This window comes from Cyprinodon tularosa, unplaced genomic scaffold, assembly GCF_016077235.1.
Source record: "Cyprinodon tularosa strain WSP-4 unplaced genomic scaffold, ASM1607723v1 ctg342, whole genome shotgun sequence".
Classification (NCBI taxonomy): domain Eukaryota; kingdom Metazoa; phylum Chordata; class Actinopteri; order Cyprinodontiformes; family Cyprinodontidae; genus Cyprinodon; species Cyprinodon tularosa.
The window spans coordinates 1058472-1064471 of record NW_024039055.1 but is presented as its reverse complement, the minus strand read 5'-3'; positions in this window follow the sequence as shown (position 1 = coordinate 1064471).

Below are 6000 nucleotides of genomic sequence, written 5' to 3'. Positions count from 1 at the left end.
ACAGGGGATGGTATGGGGGATGGTCATTTAAGAAGGGGCATGATTTTTAAGATTTTTTAAGAAGGGGGATGATATCTGCACTCATCCCCCCTCAGTTTGAGTTCTGTCTACGGAGCCTCTAGTTTTACGCTTTACACAGCCATGTCTTGTAGCTGTGCTGTAAAACGATAAATAACTGGATTTTGTTTCATAACTTTAAACATTTCCACAACCTTAGGGCACATTAAGGACCATGACCAACAATGACCTGCCGCACTTTTCAGATTTCTCTCTGTAAAAGATTATGAGAGCCATGCCGGTTTTTTCTCCCCATTATTATTAAAGGCACAATTTGCCTCAGTTTGTTTGAATATTGAGAAATGAAAGGCGAACAAAATGAAAAAATAAAGTTAAAATGCTTTTTCTTGCCTCTGTATATTTAACAAATGAATTTGTTTACCACAGCTGATAACATTTGATTGTGCACACAGCTTGCTCTGTAGCTGTCTGAAGGCTGAATACACCTCACCTCTGTCTCTGTAATGAGACATACTTTTCCCCTCCAAGTCAAAGTCACTCAATTAATCTGATGCTTTCACATCTAAATGTTTTTAGAGTTCAGCAAAACTCCCAGATTTGATTTGTTTTACTATCAGTGCTTCTTCAAACATGACCTAAAGGCATACAGATTTTTATTTCACATGTCCTGACACAGCAGTCACAAAGACTTTGGCCTTTTTTTCTGTTTCATTGAAGAAAATAGTTTAACTTATTAAACAAAATTAAATCAGAAATACATTTTTTTATATAAACTTTCTTGCAGAAAGTGTAGGTTTGATTTTCATAAGCTGCTGCTCCAAACAGCTTAAAGTTTTTGCCTATCGTTATGGCTACAAAATGGTTGTAGGAGGCTTTTGCCAAACGTTCAAACCTATTCGTTTTTGTTCTATGGTTTCATCCTCTTTGCAGTCATGCATTTTCTCATATGTTTTATTTCCATGAGCCTTTCTGTGTCTTCCTTTCATGGAAACCTGACACCTTTTGAAAATATGAAGACCACATTTGCTCTATTTTCCTCCCTCATCCCCACTTCCCATCTGTTGCTTTCATCTCCTTTCTGTCTCATGTTGTGTGTTTATCTGAGTCCTGTCCATCTCTCCCCCTGTTCCACCTCAATCAGGAATGCCCACCTGTTGTTCATCACCTTCTCTCCTGCAGCATATCTAAGCAGACTTACCAGTAGTTGTCTGATCGTCCTTTAACTCCTGCCAGCTTCAGTGTGCACCTGTCTTCTCCCTATTCTGTCTCCTGCCAACTCTCTCCTCTGCTGTGCCTTCATTGCCACTAACAGCCACCAGAATGTTTCCAAAAGCATGGCATTTTGCTATGAAGTCAAGCATGCAGTGATAAAAAAGCAATATTTTGAATGTTTCCAAGTTGTATAACTTTTATGCTCAAAAATGTATTGCGTGGTTTTGATGAAAAGACTCCATCACCTTGAACTCTTCCACATATTTACAAATGAAAACCATAGATGTTAATGATTTCTGTTGGTATTTCACACACAAAAACCAACTAGTGGCAAATTATTGTGAATTTATTAAAACTACAAACATACCTTTACATTGCTTTTATCTCTAAATAAAGCTCTTCAAACACAGCCTGATTCAATTGTTTCACACCAAACCTTGGGAACACTATTTAGCATGCTAGAACTAACTTTCTGGGATGGATCTTGCCAGGAAACCGTGCTTTTCAAGTTAAAACTCAATGCCACTGCCACTGTACAGAAGCTCCTATTATTGGGTCCTGGACTGATGAAAGCATCGCTAGAGGATTGAGTTATCCTAATGTGACGTCATTAGAACGGACCAAAGCAACTGGTGTTACACCAGATACTCTGACATCATGCATTATGACCAGTGTATGATTTATGCTGCAAATCTGCCACGTTCTGGTTCTCTTTGAATGTACCTTCACACATATGAGCACCACATTTGTAAAGTGGAAGGAGAGGGCAGGAAAATAGAGACCATATATCTCTGTTGCATGAGCCTACTCACAAGAAAAATCAGGTTGTTACTTTTACTCAACTCTTGGGGCTCTCTTTCCAGGATAGTTGTCTTTTCTGTTATGTTTTGCACGTCCCATATCCCTGATGCACAGCTTAAATCACAATCAACTCATTGTTTGCCACATTAAAGCTTCAGTGATCCACATCCATTTATAAGATGTATCGGAATGGCTTACAGTATATGAGAGCACCTCTGCACTGTGTGCATGTTAAGGCATTCATTCATCATGGGAAATTATATTGCTGGAGAGGAAATATTACCTAATCATATAGTGATGGGAAACCATGACTGTGCTGAGCAGGATGAGGTACTGAAACCCCATCCTGATGTATTCTCTACTTGTCTACTTAGCAGATCCCAAATTTGCCAGCTGGAAGAGGCGAACTTTGCTGATTCTGTTCCTGGATCTGCTTTTAAGGAGAATTCAATGCCTGCCAAGAAAAAACTTGCGGAGTCTAACTGATAGCAAAAGCTTTGCCACTGTTGGTAAACCCAACCATGTTTAGCTGGATATTTGAACATTAGCTAATTCAATATAAAAACTAACAGCGGGATTCAGTCATTTCTGGACTTGATGTGTTTATATAACAATAACCAGATGATATTTAACACATGGTAACAATTCAGGAGGTTATTTGGCTTTTAGACAGAAGCTTGGCCACATTGCGTTATAACTGATCGCTGGTGGATTTTATTAAATTTTTCTGATCACATTAAACGGCATTTGATTGGGCACACTGAATTGAACACAGACTCATTTTAAATTCAACTGGACACAAATCTTACATAATTACTACATAAATCATCTCTCTTATAGATAAAAAGGATAAAAACAACATATAGGTTACACATGTTCTGTCCAGCTGTCTCACTGTGTGGTGTGGAGGCTGCAGTCCCTCAGATTGGAAGAAAGTAAGAAGAGTGGTGAGAAAAGCAGAGAAGATCATCGGGGCTCCTCTTCCCTCGATTAAAGATATTTCATCCCGAGCCCGTAACATCATCAATGACTCCCCACACCCCACCATGGACTATTCTCCCTGCTGCCCTCTGGGAAGAGGCTTCGCAGCATTCAATGCAGGACAAGCAGATTCCTTTTCAGTTTCTTCCCCACTGTCTTTAGACTGCTGAACTTGAGAACTAAATCATGTCAGAGACTCTGCATCAGATTCATAACACCAAACCAAAAATACAGTATGTTTGCAACATATATATTAAAGCTCTAAACTTCCAAATCAATGCCTTTTGCACCATGTTTTTTTCCCTCCCACAGTGTTTACATTTGATCACTGCTGCACTTTATGGAATAGAAATGTTAATTTTACTGCCAAGCTGCTGCTCATTCGCTCTCTGAAAGCTGTACAAAACAAAATTTCATTTTGTATACACCCTGTGTATACAAAAAAGTTGTCAAAGTCTCAGATATTTCTTGTTAAATGTCACGTTAAATATAATTTATCATACAGCAGCAATGCTTGAAATGCCAGCTAAAGCATTACCCACACTCTCATTTTAAGTCATTGATTACTCTAAAATTGTGATTTACATACAACAATGTTAGACCTGCAAGAACTGACACCCTGAGGGTTGTGAACAGGCAGCCTGGAGCAGATAAGTTAATATAACTGTCAGTTTGTAAAAAAGTAATGAGCAAACCTGAAGCTCGCTGTCTGTCACAGTAGCTTCTTGCACTCTGGTGATGAGTAATACTGCAGCAAAGATTTGAGTCATTCTTAATGGCATTATTTAGCCTGATACTAAATAACAAGAGTTTATGTTAAAACAAAATACATTTCTGATTACTTCTAGGAATGGAGATTTACAGTATGTTACATCACTATAACTTATGTTAGATAAATATTTTGAACATAGCCTACCAAATGTTAGGTGTTTTTTTTAAATCTGTCCATTCAGGAATCATTTCTGTGTTTCCAGATTATGTCTAGAGGTAACATACCCATACATAGATATATATAGGGACCTTAAAAATGGGGTTATGAACAAAGGTATTATTATTTGGTACAAGAAAACAGTGCATTATGTTAGGATGAAAATAAGAAAATTCAAAAACATTTGAAAAAAAAAATCCACTGGATTTTGTTGCCAAATTTGAAGACATTTCGCTTGCTTTTCAATTTTCAATTAAAAATGTCAGAATTAGCATTGAGTTTGAGGCTTTATAGAGTGGACCAAGAGCAAAGCCTTGTTATGGCTTAGAAAAATTCACAATTGAACCTGAATAAAATCTAAAAACATTACAATTTCTGTGATTTGGTTTTATTGTCGCCATTTTTGTTAATTGTTTTTCAGTGTGTCTCGCTTTATTCGTCTAGATTCTAGAAAGAATAAGAACAGATGCTACTATCTAGACTCTAGAAAGTAGACTGTAGGTGTTTTGTGATAGAATCTGAATTATTTTCAGTTCATAACTTTAGCCCTTTTCACAAAATACTTCAAATGATTAAGGCATGTTTTAGTTATTTCCATGTACTTAGACTTAGACTTCTTTATTTGTCATTTTGTATGCACAGAGTGCATACAGAACGAAATTGCGTTACATACAGCTTATGAACGTTGCATTGATATTTCAAATGGCACGAGTTATACAAAAAGTGCAGCAGTGGTCAAAGTGTGAACAGTGCAGGGGATCAGAGACAGTGTGCAAGTTGCAGTGGTTCAGTGCAAATAGGCATTTGTGCAAAAAATGCGTTATTTAGAATAGAAATGAGATGAACAATTAAAGGGCTAAAAGTTAAACGTTCAGCAGCATTTGATGCCCGATAATGTACTTGTACAAGTACGATGCAGCAAGAGGTCTGATAACCATCCTGGATTACCAAGAGAGGTAGTCAAAGCCCTTTATCAGACAAAGGTTTAATGGGAGTCGTTTTCAGATTGATAAAGATTATACACTCTTTAATATAAACAACCAAATGCAAGTGAGAACACCCAGCCATCATGCCCTTCTGGAAGCAGATAAGTTATTTAACCCAAAGATTAAAAAATGTACGTGCAAAATGTGTTACTGCACCAGAACTGAAGCAGACAAAACCTTGTAAAAATATTTGCAGTCATTGGCTAATGATTGTCATTACCCACATGGAAACTTGTTCTGCAAAATTAATCAGGAACAAAGAGATGAATATTTTCAGACATATGGTTTAATGATTCATCACATTTTGATGAAAAAGGAGGAAGTTTGCAAGAAAAAAGAACACAACATCCTTCGAGGCACTGATGTCCAGCTCCTTCATGATATGTGAGAATGTTGGTCCAGAAGGGGACTAGGATTTCAAGCTTTTTTTTCTTTCTTTTTTTTTACTGCTGGTTTGTTTGAATTTCCTCACTGTGACACAATAAAGGGTATTTCTGTTTTATTATGTTCTTCTTTTTTTGCTGGATGTTTTAAATTGAAAAAAAGCAAATGTGTCATTTGAAGAGACCTATATTTGAACATCTAGAATTTAAACCGGAGGTCTTCAACAGGGGGTCCGTGCCCCTAGTGGGTCCGCAGAGGTACTGCATGGGGGTCGCGAAAGTTTTGATTGATTAGACTTTTTTTTTATATTTCCCCTTGCAATTTTTTCCACTAATTGAAATGTCTTTAAATACACATTAACATGAATTCAACACACTGTAGTAAACAGATAAATGGAGGCAGAAGATGTCTTTCAGTCATCAATGCACACATTCAGCGACACACAGGAGCTCTTTCAAGCTGGACACCGTTTCATTCACAACACCTGTCCCATCAACCAGGAATCAGAATCAGAAATACTTTATTAATCCCAGGGAGAAATTACTTTCATTACATTACTCTATATGTAATAGAGGGACTATAGGACCAGTTTGATATAACAAATTTTTCATACAATTTATATAATTAGGGGGTCCCCGCACCATCTCTCCATCAGTTAGGGGGTCCTTGGCCTGCAAAACGTTGAAGACC